Source organism: Pteropus vampyrus, unplaced genomic scaffold (genome assembly GCF_000151845.1).
Source record: "Pteropus vampyrus isolate Shadow unplaced genomic scaffold, Pvam_2.0 Scaffold14, whole genome shotgun sequence".
Taxonomy (NCBI): domain Eukaryota; kingdom Metazoa; phylum Chordata; class Mammalia; order Chiroptera; family Pteropodidae; genus Pteropus; species Pteropus vampyrus.
This window is the reverse complement of record NW_011888795.1, coordinates 15,699,101-15,713,896: the sequence shown is the minus strand read 5'-3', so window position 1 is coordinate 15,713,896 and position 14,796 is coordinate 15,699,101. Positions and strand designations below refer to the sequence as shown.

At 35.2% G+C, this 14,796-nt stretch overlaps 3 pseudogenes; 1 reads left to right on the top strand and 2 right to left on the bottom strand.

Annotated features, from left to right (window-relative positions):
* Nucleotides 1–5,434: 5,434 nt before the first annotated feature.
* LOC111734210 lies at nucleotides 5,435–5,553 on the bottom strand (annotated as a pseudogene).
* A 2,826-nt stretch (nucleotides 5,554–8,379) lies between these two features.
* On the bottom strand, nucleotides 8,380–8,498 carry LOC111734579 (annotated as a pseudogene).
* A 5,760-nt stretch (nucleotides 8,499–14,258) lies between these two features.
* On the top strand, nucleotides 14,259–14,377 carry LOC111734477 (annotated as a pseudogene).
* Nucleotides 14,378–14,796: the final 419 nt, after the last annotated feature.

Here is a 14,796-nt window from a genome sequence, read left to right as displayed (position 1 = left end):
TGACAACTAGAATATAAAAAAGTAAATATATATATATATATATATATATACACACACACACACACACACACACACACACACATACATACACATACACGCACACACACACACACATATATATACATATAAACTAGGATAAAGAAAAATGAACAATAATATCTCTGAAGAACTAAATGGAGCACAAAAAAACAAGGTGGCAAAATGTGTTTCTTCCTATATTAAGCCTGACCTTATTTCATTCTATATAGTTTATTCTGTAGGTCCCAATGTAAAAAAATATATATATATTTAGAGAAGCAGCTAGATTACATATATATATATATATATATATATGTATGTATATTTTTATATATATATATATATAAAATATATAATCTCCTCTACCACCCTCAAGACTTTGTTTATCATTGCAGGGAAGCTCACTCAAACATTCCTTCATACTTGAGAGCACAGAATACAAAGGCAGGCCTGTCATGTGGGGAGCACTTTGAGTTCCCCCACTCATTTCTTGGGAGGCTAGGGGTACAGGTTTTAATGTTAGTGCTTAGTGGTCAACCACAAACCCATATTCCTCAGCATTGTAAAATATAAATCAGGATTCTGGAGGAAATTTATCGTTGTTGCTATTCTTTTGCTTTCTTGTTTATTTTATATCCAGGTTCAGAAATATATTGACCCTCTAAACTTCAGGGCTTTCTTTTAGAAAAGAAGTATTAAGGTTGTTAGAAAACAAATCTTGTGCTGACTCACTAGCACTGGTACAAAACTTGCTACAGCCAAAGAAAAATCTGTCCAAAGTTATAGCCTCTTTTGGTTAACTCCTCAGATGGCTTTGTGTTAGATGCCTCTCTGAAACTTTTTCCTATGTCATTTTTCTTTTACTTTATGTTTGTATATTTTAAGTAAATGAAACAACCACTAGATTGAAATAAGTGTTTTGTTTTGTTTTTAAAGGAAAAAATAGGTAAGATAAATTGTCCATGGGGAAAATGGTGGAAAGTAAAAAACTTCAATTGGCTACAAGTGACATCTCTCAAACACACTAAGTCAGAGTCTTCAGTAGCTCAAGGGACTTTTAGTCAATAAATTTAACAAGCTGCAACCAGAGTCCCAGCTTCAGCATAGTATGTAAATGAATGTTCAGGAAGCCAACTTCTCCTTGCTGGGACAGAGTTAATTGAGGGGAAATGACAAAATGTTTAAGGAAGATTTGACAGAGTAAGTTTTTTTATGTTTTTATTTCTTTTCTATTTAATTTAAGGGTAACTAATTAGAGAATTTTAGTTTTGAGAGAGAACCAAGCTCAAAACATAAAAAAGTTTTGTATACGAAAATGATATTTCCATGGCCAAAAGTTTAAACACTTCACATTGTAGATAGATATTTTTAGAAAAGCATGATTCTAGATATTAAAAGAGTAGCTATGATGATGTTTTAATGTAGACTAATTATTTAGCTTATAAATTAATAAATTTATCATATGAACTCAGGTGTCTCGAAATAGAGCCAAAGAATATCCGTTAATCAGGCAACGCTAAGTTTGTTGGACTGCTTCAGAAAGAGAGGCCATCACCTTGATAGTTTTAGTGGTTTCTCAAAAGTGGAAATTAGAGGACCTATCCAATGATCTTAACTGAGCAGATTTTAAAGCAAATCTTGCAAGGCAGAGAAGAGTTGCAATTGGGCTACAATTAGAGTTTTGGCTTGGCGGACACAGCAAAGCTAGGGTCTTGAAACAAGCCTTACTGATCAAATTGCATGTATGCTAAGTTGGTTTACTGTCTTATCTTCCAAGAGAAAGTGATTTCTGGAGCAAGTAGCTACGGAATTTTTTTCATAGCCCCAGTATTATTTTGCACAGAGTAGAGAGTGTTTGGTTCCAGAAATTTTTAGCACTCAGACACACAATTATGTTGGCTTCAGTTTTCATTCTCCAAAATGTACATATTTCATTTCTACAAAATTCCTTTAGAGAAATGAGAATTATTTTGACTTTAGATGTCCATGATTTTTTTACTAACTTGACGAAATGCCCTAAGTATCCCTAAAAATGGCCAACTCCTATTCAATGTTCTACTTGCTATAACATCCAACATATTACAGGAATTTTTAGTCTTTAAGACTGAATTCATTGAAAATTAAACAGAGCCCTTAATTCTTAGTGTACCACTTCTTTAGAAGTATCTAAATGATTATACAGCTGGTCTACCAAGTAGAGTACAAAGTAAGAAAACTAGTTTATCACAGTAGGGAATTTTTATATTATAAATTATATGAAGATCAGATGCATGGTATTATTAGAGTCTATCTTTACCCAGTTTAGCAGATTAATTTGATTTATTTCTTAGGAATCAAAATTTGTAACTAAAGGAAACTTGGAGAACACCTAATTTAAACTTTTTCATTTTCAATATGAAGAAATAAATAAATATGAGAAAACATTGCTATCTGCCTCACGTCATACAGCTACTAGCTTCTTTCAGATGCCATATTTAAGAGGCTTTGATATTTGAGAGTTTATTTTCTCTTCCACATGCTCTCATTTGGTCTGTGTTTTTCTTGTTTGTTTTGTTTTGTTTGTTTTCTCTCCCACAGACCCTAGTCTTAAGGAAAAAAAAAAAATTCTCTATTTCCTGGCATCACACCCCATCAGACTTGTTTTTGCAGCAACTTCTGATAATATTTTTATACTTTTCCCCCTGGTTCCATCCCCTGAAACTTCATGAATGAGCCCTTACCCAGGCACCCTTTCCAGGGTAGCATCTTCTACTCTTAATTGAACATTCTTAAGTCCCTGCTTAAGCAAGCTATTGGTTCATCCTTCGGATTCAGATACAGCTGTACCTCAGTATCCCTGGGAGATTGGTTCCAGGATTGCCCTGCCGCCCTCCCCCCGAAAGATACCAAAAATCCATGGATGCTCAAGTCTCTTATATAAAATGGCATAGTATTTGAATATAACCTATATTAGCATATAGGTTACTGTAGGTCTTGCCTACATATTACTTCATTAGAGTGCATTCAGCCTAGAGCTCAGCACATTGCAAATTCAAGTTTTGCTTTTCAAAATTTTCTGGGATTTTTTTTTTTCCAAATATATTTGATCTGCAATTTTTTGAATAAGCAGATGCAAAACCTACAGATACAAGGGACCAACTGTACATCATAGTATGTTTATCAGGTAACTATCTACCAGGTGCTTATCAACTTGAGGAGCTAAAGACAATTCTGGAAAACATCTTAAAAAGGAAAGTGAAGTAGCAAGTATGGCCCAATAACAAACCTGCAGTCATCAAAAAATAAAATAAAATAAAACTATGATCACACTTGGATTTGTCCCAGCCATGATCACCATAGACAAATTTGAAACCTAGGCAGAATGAAAGTGAAAGTAACTGTTTTTAACTAATTAAATATAATAGTAAGGCACTATGAGGCTAAGAAGAACATAAAAGTAGGGTTATGAAAGACCTTAGTACATCAGTACTGCAACCTGCAAGTGGTCCTAACAATAAGATACAGTGCTGATGACTTTGGGAGAGGACATGCAGCACACTACTGGCTCTGGTACTCACATTGATCATCAACTATAAAGTCAATGAAAGCCTTGTTAGCAGGCATCACCAACTGAATCTATAAGGGCAGAGGATTACACTGTATAATATAACTAAGAGAACATGGCTTATAGACACACATGAAAAGCTTACTGGGTTAGATGTTAGGAGCCCTGGAGATTCTACAAGAGCAAACCAGGCTGTCACCTAGAACACTGTTATTGATTAGATTTCCCTGAGGCTCTGGGCCTAAGGAAATATAAGTTACAATCTAATTTCTTTCTCATTGTTCTAGTTGAAATCCACATCAATGTTTTTAAATGTTACAACTCGTCTATTCAGCAATTTCTTTGTCTCACCTGTTTTCTCTTTTTATTCCATTTATTTCTGATCAATCACAAAGTTAACATTGTAGAATTAATATTTTTTAAAAATATATTTAAGATACTTTTTGACTGATGCAAAAGAACTAAAGAGGATGGGCAATTGTGATATATGCTAATTATGGAAATGGTCATTAATAAACCTATCACTTGTTAATATCGTGCTTCTCCTGAAATGGCTGCTCAATTGCACAGATATTGGATATGTGACTCAGTTCTATATACAAATGCCTATTTAAACAGACAAATGGGAAAATGATATTATTACACAAGAAATAAATATCTTTAATTTTTGCTTCAGGAAATTCTTGAAAACCAGTATTTCTGGTCAAAAAAAATTGCTCATCTGGGCAAAATCTCTCCTATCAGGACGATAGATTGTTTACCTGGGCAAATAGCTTACACAAAAGTTCATTTAACAAGGCTTGACATATGACCCTGATCTCACTCTGTCTACCAATCCCAAATTTTTCTATCGCAAACTTTGTTCAATCTTAATCAGCTGTTTTCTTTGAAAATCACAAGCTGCTGAGCATATACCTTAAAGCTTTGTAAACATTATTCCTGACATCTCCTTTCTGAGAAACTGCTAAGACTGTCCATGTAGTGCTCTCCCTTCTTGCAGCATATCCAATAAAAATTAGCTCTGTTTGACTAACATTGTTTAGTAGTCAGCTGGGGGAGTCAGCAGAGACAATCTTAGAAATGCCCCTGAGACGTCACCACCACTCCTCTCAAAACCATGAGTGTCCTACTGGGAAGGGGAGGTGAGAGGTGAGCCTGGTGTTGAATCTGAGCTCTTATTTATTTTCTTTGAGCCCTCAAATTCTGATTTATTTCATCTGTTTGAAATGAAGAACCCTGTGTGGTAAATTCTGTTATTTTCTCAAATTTTAAAATATTCTTTCTTTGGTAGAAATTTGCTTAGTTATTCATTACACAATTAATTGTCTTTTTCTGTCCTTTTCATCTTTTCTGTTAAGTCTATATGAGGAAGTTCATAGGGAAGAGAACAGATAAGTCTATCTCTCCATCAGATTCCAAAGGTTCACAAGGTCATAAAGACTCATCACACTGGTGTCCTTATAGTAGAAAAATTGCCTTGAATCACCAAAAATTTTCCTCCATCTTATCCTATTTGTTCATGAGAGTGTGGTTTTGAAAGTGATCTCTTCTCAAAACAGTTGATCTACAAAGAAATGCCTATTCATCAATTTCCAATTGGAGAGAACTGACTATTAAGTTTGAGGGTCCAAGACAAAGTGAACAGCAACTTATTCTACCAACCGTTGGTAGACACTCATGCGTTCATCTAGAAGTCACTCAATATCCACTCTGGGCCAGATTTCTATTTCTTACATGGTTTTGCACTATAAATCTAATTCCAGTGCTTAATTCACTAAATTGCATAATTATATCAAAGATAATTAATAGTGTGAATATTTGGGAGAATTTTAGTGATTTATAGTGAATATTTGGGAAATTTTTTTTAAAAAACACCTACAGCACTTGGTCTTCCTAGGTGGTCTCCTATCCAAGTACTAACCAGGCCCGACCCTGCTTAGCTTCCGAGATCAGACAAGACTGGGCACATTCAAGGTGGCATGGCCGTAGACTTGGGAGAATTTTTAATATTAGCAAACTTTTTCATACCAGAGGCACCTTAGAACAAAAAAAGATAAAATTTAAAGTATTCATTGAATGAATTTTTCTTTGTATGGAGAAACTCCTCAAATAAATTTAGATCTCAAAACTGTTTCCTAAAAAGAGTTCTTAGCCAAGACACATGGAAACTATAAAAAATTCAAATCTATTTTAGATCTCTCAATTCACAACTTGAACCTAACAGCACTTACCCCCTTGTTCTCTGCCCCTCTCCTGGGTTTCTCCAGTAACCTCTGCTCATTCCCCTCCTTATGATCCGATTCCTTTCCACTGTGGACAGCCACAAATCCTGAAAACTCCACTGCCTCTTAAAGTTAAATTTGTTTCGAAACAGGACAAATCCTTGTCCTGACATTAAAGCTCATGTTGAACATCAACATTAGCTATTGTACAGGTATCATTACCCATATTATGTTTTTTAAGGAATGAGATACTTTTCAGAGAAAACATTTTATACTTCGGTATGCTTAATTGCACTTTTTTTCTAGATTTTTGAACAAGGGGCTTTACATTTTTATTTACTACTGGGTTCTGCAAATTATGTAGCTAGCCTCATGCTAGAGTTTAAAGTATAACAGAAGGAGACAATGTAAATAAATCCATAAAGTACCTCCCTTGTGATTTTGATAAAATTGTACAAAAAGTGGATCAAAATAGGCCACTATAGATAAAACGCTAGATTTTTGTTTTGTTTTGTTTTTAATTGAGAACATGTGTTGTCTTGAGGGAAAAAATGTTCTTATTGCTACAGACCTCTCTGGTATAAGAAATAAACACACACACACAACAAAAACAAAAACAAAACAAAGAAGTGATGAAATGAGGAATTAAGTCATTTAGTTTATACCCTCATAGCTCTTCCTGTCAGGTCTTCAGATTGGGGATAAGTTTTATTCTCTTGATTTAATTTATTCTACTGGCTTCTGGATTAGTAGATTACAAACTCTGATTATAAATATCCTGTTAGTATTTGCCCGTATATAGTTCTCAAACTTGAGATCTCCAGAGGTTTAAACATCATGGTGCCACTGTTGTACCATTAAATAATTCTGAAAATAATCATCCAACAAAAAGAACAAGAAAACCGGATGCTTACAGAGGCTGAAATCACCACCACTGTAAAGTTGATGCATGATCACCATACCTTAAACAAGACAGTGTTGCAGCTCTGTCTTGATCCCTTGTGCAGCTCAGGCTGAAGAATGATCCTGGGTAGCAGAGAGGGAAGGTTGAAAATTGAGACCACCTGTATCCACTTAAATTAACTGTGAGGAGGAGAAGTGAGACCACCTGTGTCAACATGACTTAACTATGTGTTCTAAGAAATTCTTGCCCAGGAATATAAGCCAGTAGGCCAATAAATAACATAACTGTTTGCTTCAGAAAATTTCTGCAACCAATTTATCTTAAAAAAATGATTTTCTCATCTGGGAAAACAGATCTTCTTTCAAGATAATATCTTGCTCACTTGGCAGACAGCTTGCATAGCAAAGAGCAGTTTAATTATCAAGACTCACTCTTGCCCTCTCACCTTGCTGTGTCCACCAAACTTGAATTATTATGCCACAAAATTTACTCAATCTTAATCAGTTTTCTGCCTTGAAATTCCCTAAACCACTCAAATCAGAGTCCATAACTTTATAAATATCTTTTTTCTTATGTGTCCCTGGGCAAATAGCTTACACAAAAGTTCATTTAACAAGGCTTGACATATGACCCTGATCTCACTCTGTCTACCAATCCCAAATTTTTCTATCGCAAACTTTGTTCAATCTTAATCAGCTGTTTTCTTTGAAAATCACAAGCTGCTGAGCATATACCCTAAAGCTTTGTAAACATTATTCCTGACATCTCCTTTCTGAGAAACTGCTAAGACTGTCCATGCAGTGCTCTCCCTTCTTGCAGCATATCCAATAAAAATTAGCTCTGTTTGACTAACATTGTTTAGTAGTCAGCTGGGGGAGTCAGCAGAGACAATCTTAGAAATGCCCCTGAGACGTCACCACCACTCCTCTCAAAACCATGAGTGTCCTACTGGGAAGGGGAGGTGAGAGGTGAGCCTGGTGTTGAATCTGAGCTCTTATTTATTTTCTTTGAGCCCTCAAATTCTGATTTATTTCATCTGTTTGAAATGAAGAACCCTGTGTGGTAAATTTTGTTATTTTCTCAAATTTTAAAATATTCTTTCTTTGGTAGAAATTTGCTTAGTTATTCATTACACAATTAATTGTCTTTTTCTGTCCTTTTCATCTTTTCTGTTAAGTCTATATGAGGAAGTTCATAGGGAAGAGAACAGATAAGTCTATCTCTCCATCAGATTCCAAAGGTTCACAAGGTCATAAAGACTCATCACACTGGTGTCCTTATAGTAGAAAAATTGCCTTGAATCACCAAAAATTTTCCTCCATCTTATCCTATTTGTTCATGAGAGTGTGGTTTTGAAAGTGATCTCTTCTCAAAACAGTTGATCTACAAAGAAATGCCTATTCATCAATTTCCAATTGGAGAGAACTGACTATTAAGTTTGAGGGTCCAAGACAAAGTGAACAGCAACTTATTCTACCAACCGTTGGTAGACACTCATGCGTTCATCTAGAAGTCACTCAATATCCACTCTGGGCCAGATTTCTATTTCTTACATGGTTTTGCACTATAAATCTAATTCCAGTGCTTAATTCACTAAATTGCATAATTATATCAAAGATAATTAATAGTGTGAATATTTGGGAGAATTTTAGTGATTTATAGTGAATATTTGGGAAATTTTTTTTAAAAAACACCTACAGCACTTGGTCTTCCTAGGTGGTCTCCTATCCAAGTACTAACCAGGCCCGACCCTGCTTAGCTTCCGAGATCAGACAAGACTGGGCACATTCAAGGTGGCATGGCCGTAGACTTGGGAGAATTTTTAATATTAGCAAACTTTTTCATACCAGAGGCACCTTAGAACAAAAAAAGATAAAATTTAAAGTATTCATTGAATGAATTTTTCTTTGTATGGAGAAACTCCTCAAATAAATTTAGATCTCAAAACTGTTTCCTAAAAAGAGTTCTTAGCCAAGACACATGGAAACTATAAAAAATTCAAATCTATTTTAGATCTCTCAATTCACAACTTGAACCTAACAGCACTTACCCCCTTGTTCTCTGCCCCTCTCCTGGGTTTCTCCAGTAACCTCTGCTCATTCCCCTCCTTATGATCCGATTCCTTTCCACTGTGGACAGCCACAAATCCTGAAAACTCCACTGCCTCTTAAAGTTAAATTTGTTTCGAAACAGGACAAATCCTTGTCCTGACATTAAAGCTCATGTTGAACATCAACATTAGCTATTGTACAGGTATCATTACCCATATTATGTTTTTTAAGGAATGAGATACTTTTCAGAGAAAACATTTTATACTTCGGTATGCTTAATTGCACTTTTTTTCTAGATTTTTGAACAAGGGGCTTTACATTTTTATTTACTACTGGGTTCTGCAAATTATGTAGCTAGCCTCATGCTAGAGTTTAAAGTATAACAGAAGGAGACAATGTAAATAAATCCATAAAGTACCTCCCTTGTGATTTTGATAAAATTGTACAAAAAGTGGATCAAAATAGGCCACTATAGATAAAACGCTAGATTTTTGTTTTGTTTTGTTTTTAATTGAGAACATGTGTTGTCTTGAGGGAAAAAATGTTCTTATTGCTACAGACCTCTCTGGTATAAGAAATAAACACACACACACAACAAAAACAAAAACAAAACAAAGAAGTGATGAAATGAGGAATTAAGTCATTTAGTTTATACCCTCATAGCTCTTCCTGTCAGGTCTTCAGATTGGGGATAAGTTTTATTCTCTTGATTTAATTTATTCTACTGGCTTCTGGATTAGTAGATTACAAACTCTGATTATAAATATCCTGTTAGTATTTGCCCGTATATAGTTCTCAAACTTGAGATCTCCAGAGGTTTAAACATCATGGTGCCACTGTTGTACCATTAAATAATTCTGAAAATAATCATCCAACAAAAAGAACAAGAAAACCGGATGCTTACAGAGGCTGAAATCACCACCACTGTAAAGTTGATGCATGATCACCATACCTTAAACAAGACAGTGTTGCAGCTCTGTCTTGATCCCTTGTGCAGCTCAGGCTGAAGAATGATCCTGGGTAGCAGAGAGGGAAGGTTGAAAATTGAGACCACCTGTATCCACTTAAATTAACTGTGAGGAGGAGAAGTGAGACCACCTGTGTCAACATGACTTAACTATGTGTTCTAAGAAATTCTTGCCCAGGAATATAAGCCAGTAGGCCAATAAATAACATAACTGTTTGCTTCAGAAAATTTCTGCAACCAATTTATCTTAAAAAAATGATTTTCTCATCTGGGAAAACAGATCTTCTTTCAAGATAATATCTTGCTCACTTGGCAGACAGCTTGCATAGCAAAGAGCAGTTTAATTATCAAGACTCACTCTTGCCCTCTCACCTTGCTGTGTCCACCAAACTTGAATTATTATGCCACAAAATTTACTCAATCTTAATCAGTTTTCTGCCTTGAAATTCCCTAAACCACTCAAATCAGAGTCCATAACTTTATAAATATCTTTTTTCTTATGTGTCTCTTTGAGACACTACCAAGACACTATTAGGGAGGTGTTTTTCCTTCAGTAGAACAAATAACCTTGGCTTGGCTTACCAAGCAGATTTTTTGAGTGACCTTTTAAGGAGTTGGCAATCACAGCACATTTCTAACAACTTGGTTAAATTTGTCAGTATAAGCAAGGTAGGTAAAAACAGAGAGAAATTAGCAGTAATCAACCAAGGTAGCTAAAAAAAATATAAAAGAATTTATCATTCTAAATTTACTGTTGAATTAAGATGAATACCATTTGATCGCACTATCCTCAAATTTTATTTCTTCTAAAATATTTTAATATTCAATACATCAAATGAGTTTGGGTGGTAGAGTAATAATAAGAAAATGTCATCTGAGACTTTGAAGGAACTAAGTATTTTGCTTTGTTTTGTTTCATTATTTGTTTTAATTCCCAGCAGAGTAGTAAAAGAGATGGGGTGAATCTATGTTTTTAAAATTTTAGTGTACATAATAATCACCTGGACAGCTTATTAAAGCATGGATTACTGGGACCCATTCCCAGAGTTTCTATGTCAGTAGGTCTGGGCTATGCTCTAAGACTCTGAATTTCTAACAAGTTCCCAGAGATAGATGATGCATATGTTGCTGGTCTGGGGACCATTGTTTGAGAACTACTGGTCTCAAAGATATTAAGAACAACTAATCTAAGTAGATTTTGTAAAATAATTAGCTTATTGTATTGTGTTTCTCTAGGAAAGATTTTTCCAGAGGCAAAGTCTTTGCTTGGTGTATAACCAGAAGCTGAGGTTATTAAAGGTAGGGAATCTTTAGGGACAACTTATTTCTAAGAAACAGGTCAGGCCACAGTTTAGAAAATAAAAATAGAAGAAAAGATAGGATTCAAGGAAGACTTAGTTTCAAGGTTAAATTTGAAAAGAGGTCCAGAGTTTGAAGCCAGAACTTGAGATACAATGTAAAGAGTAATAAGGCTGTTGGAGTATATAGATCACAAGTAATCTATCCAGAAGTCTTAGTAGCATCAAATGTTTCAGTATAGAATGGTAGTTAGGAGTATATTCTTAAGAATTAGTGGACCGAGGTTCAGGTCCTGGCACTGTTATTTCTTAATTGTTGTTCTGTATGTAAGTTACTCAACATTTCCTAGCCTGGTTTCCTTATCTAAAAAAATGGGGATGATAACACACTACTACATTAATCAGTATAGATAATCTATTCTTTCACTTTCTATACGATTCTTTTTATTAGTATTTGGTTTATGCAATATTGTATCTATTTGATAATATAAGTAAATACCTATAAATACTGTACCCCTCATCTTCGTATGCAGCAAAGCTGATGATCCCTAATCATCACGACCCTGAGTGATGATCCCACAATCCTTACCCTGTTGCCTTTCTCCTCAAAAGAGTAGAAGCACTAACCAAGAGCAGATTTCCCTACCCCCCACCCCCCACAGATATAATTAAAGGCCACTGCTGATGTATATACCCTTGTGGTTCTAAGGTGCCATATAATCTCAGAATCAAATGTGACACTGGCCTTGTTGCATCTGTCAGTAATTTATCCTCAGGGGATCTTATTAGGAAGCAGATCCACAAAGTTACAACTACATGTTGAGAAATATATCATATCTAATATTTTGGTTGATCATACTGGCAGCTTTCACATGGCCAATAAAAAAAAAAAATCTTTCATTAATTTATTGTGAAAAAAAGATGGCTCTTTCATTAAGCATTAGATAAGTCTTGGAAAAGATACCTCTGAATCCCAATTCACAAAAAAATGATCCCAAATGTTATAAAGTGTAAAGACACAAACTCTATTTTTAAGTCTGAATTTCTACACCATTCACTATACTAGGCACTGAAGATAGAAAGATGAATGATATTTGGTCCTTGCTCTTGTCTTTGGAAGTAAAAATAACATAAACAAATAATTTCAAAATAATGTGAAAATGTTACAATAAGAAGAATTATCTTGGTTCGTACATGATAGAGATCGTGAACTGTGAGCAGTTCAGGTCTGAATCATGATGGTAGCAGGAGAGTGTGGAATGTCAAGTAAGCACAACTTAAAGGAGTACTCAGTGTCCATGAATTCTATGAACTCGGAGTGTCTACTATATACCAGGAACAGAAAAAGAATCACAGGCTTTACAGAGCATACATTCTAGTAAGAGATACACATAAACATAAAAAATTAACACATGATGTGATGTTAACAGTGACAACTGCTATGGAGAAACATTAGCCAAAGGGAAAGAGGGTGAGAAGAGGTTGCTATTTTAGACAGAAAGTCCTCTCTGAGGAAATGACTTGTGAACAGGGACTTGAGTAAAGTGATGTAAAAGATCATGTGAGAATTTGAGGGAAGAGCATTAGAAGCCAAGGGAACAAAAAATTTGGATTATTCAAGGAACAAGGAAATCAGTAAGTGTACTTTATTTATGACAGTGAGACATTACATTTAAGCCGCACCACAGAGCAGGAGTTGGCCAACTATGGCATGCATACCAATTTCTGCCTGCTAATTGTTTATGTAAATAAAGTTTTTTTAGAACACAGTTAAACTCAGTTGTTTACGTATTGTCTACGGTTGTGTTCATGCCACAGTGGCAGAGTTCAGTCTGCTTTGCGAAGCCTAAATATTTGCTGTCTTGCTCTTTACATAAAAGGTTTGCCAACCCCTACTCTAAAGGCCATCAGTTATCCTAATGAGTAATGCTTGGGATGGGAGTGATCGAAGAGCACTTAATTAGATAGGACACACTCCAGAGCTTCCACAAGTGCTTCAGGCAAGGGCAGAGGCTTTGCTTATTACCAGAATGAATGTACAAAATAGATTTTCATTCTTGGAGTTGTTTTTAACTTCTTTCATTTTCTTATTCCACATCCCCAGGGTGTTAAGAGATTTTTTGCTTTTCCTTCACAACACTGTGTATATAGAATTCATCCATGTCTCACTACTTCCAGCAGTCTCTCCCAAACCAACGCTCCAGCACCTCGTGCATGGACAATTGCAGTAGCCTTCTAATCTACCTTTCTGCTACCATCTTTGGCCTCCTACATCTCTTTTCATCACATCAGTTGGAACGTTCTTTTAACAACTGAAATCTAAAAGATGTTATTCCTCTTTTCAATCCGCACCCTCCAATGGCTCACTCAGTAAAACGATCCTTATCACACAAACTAGCCCCCTTACCTCTCTGATCTTATCTTCTGCCATCCTCCCCCCCAGTTCATTCTTCTGCCAACATAATGTCCTTCCTGCCCTTCTGCCAATATGCCAGAGCCTTTGCACTTACTGTTTCTTCTACCTGAAGTCTCCTTCCTCCTGATGTTTACAAGGCTCATTCCCCCCAGCTTTTGTTCAAATATCACTTTATCAAGGAAGTTTTACCCAATTTTAAATGTTCAACTGTACCCCGTTGTCCCAGTATTCCTTATCCTCATACCCTATTTAATATTTTCACATAACATTTACTGCTTTTTAATATACATTAGACTTACTTATTAATTAATTTATTTCTTTAATCATTCTCGAAAGTGTAAGCTAAGTGAAGGGCAAAGAATATTTCCTAGTTTGGCCTTGTCTATTACTTTATCCTCAAAAACAAAAACAATAGGACACACATAGTAGGCACTCAAGAAATATTTTATGACTCAATCGATTAGATTAATTCTCATTAATTTATATAGTGGATATTAATAATAGAATTAACAGTATTCTACATAAGCGGTAGCTTAAATATTTTAGAGATACTTATCTTTATACATAAATAAGGTACAGATGAATAAATTATAAAATCTAGTGAACTCTAATTTTGCCCATTACCTGTAGCCATATCCATTTAGATCATAAATAGGGGGTAATGCTTAGGGCTTGATTCATTTCTAATGTAATTTCATTATGTTCAGAGAACATAGTTTGTATGATTTTGATACTTTTAAAAATTGAAACTTTTTATAGCTTCATATATTGTCTAACCTGGAGAATACATGAATAAATATGTATTCAACTCTCTATTGGTTAAAATGTCAGGTAGAGAGTCGACGGCCATGCCACCCTGAACAAGCCCGATCCCATCTGATCTCAGAAGCTAAGCAAGGTCGGGCCTGGTTAGTACTTGGATGGGAGACCACCTAGGAAGACCAGATGCTGTAGGTATAAAAAATAAAAAAATAAGGGATTGTAAACTGACAAGGTCCTTGCAATCTGTGAGGTCAACCAAGGGTTGCCTCACCTAATTAATTAATTAATTAATTGATTAAATAAAATGTCAGGTAGATCAAGGTGGTGAATAGTGTTGCTTAAGTCTTCTATATCCTTCCCAACTGTCTGTTCAGTTGGGTATCGATTTTTGAGAGTGGGGGTTAGAAGTCTCCAAATATTATTGTTCAAATGTCTGTTTCTCCTTTCTCTTCTGTTGGTTTTAACTTAACACATTTGCGGGTACTATATGTATTATTGTTATATCTTTCAGGAAAATTGAGCTTTTTATCCCTATGAAATGTTCCACTTTATCTCTAGTAATTTATCTGTCTTAACTGTTTGCATGGTATATTTTTCTATCCTTTCACTTTCCA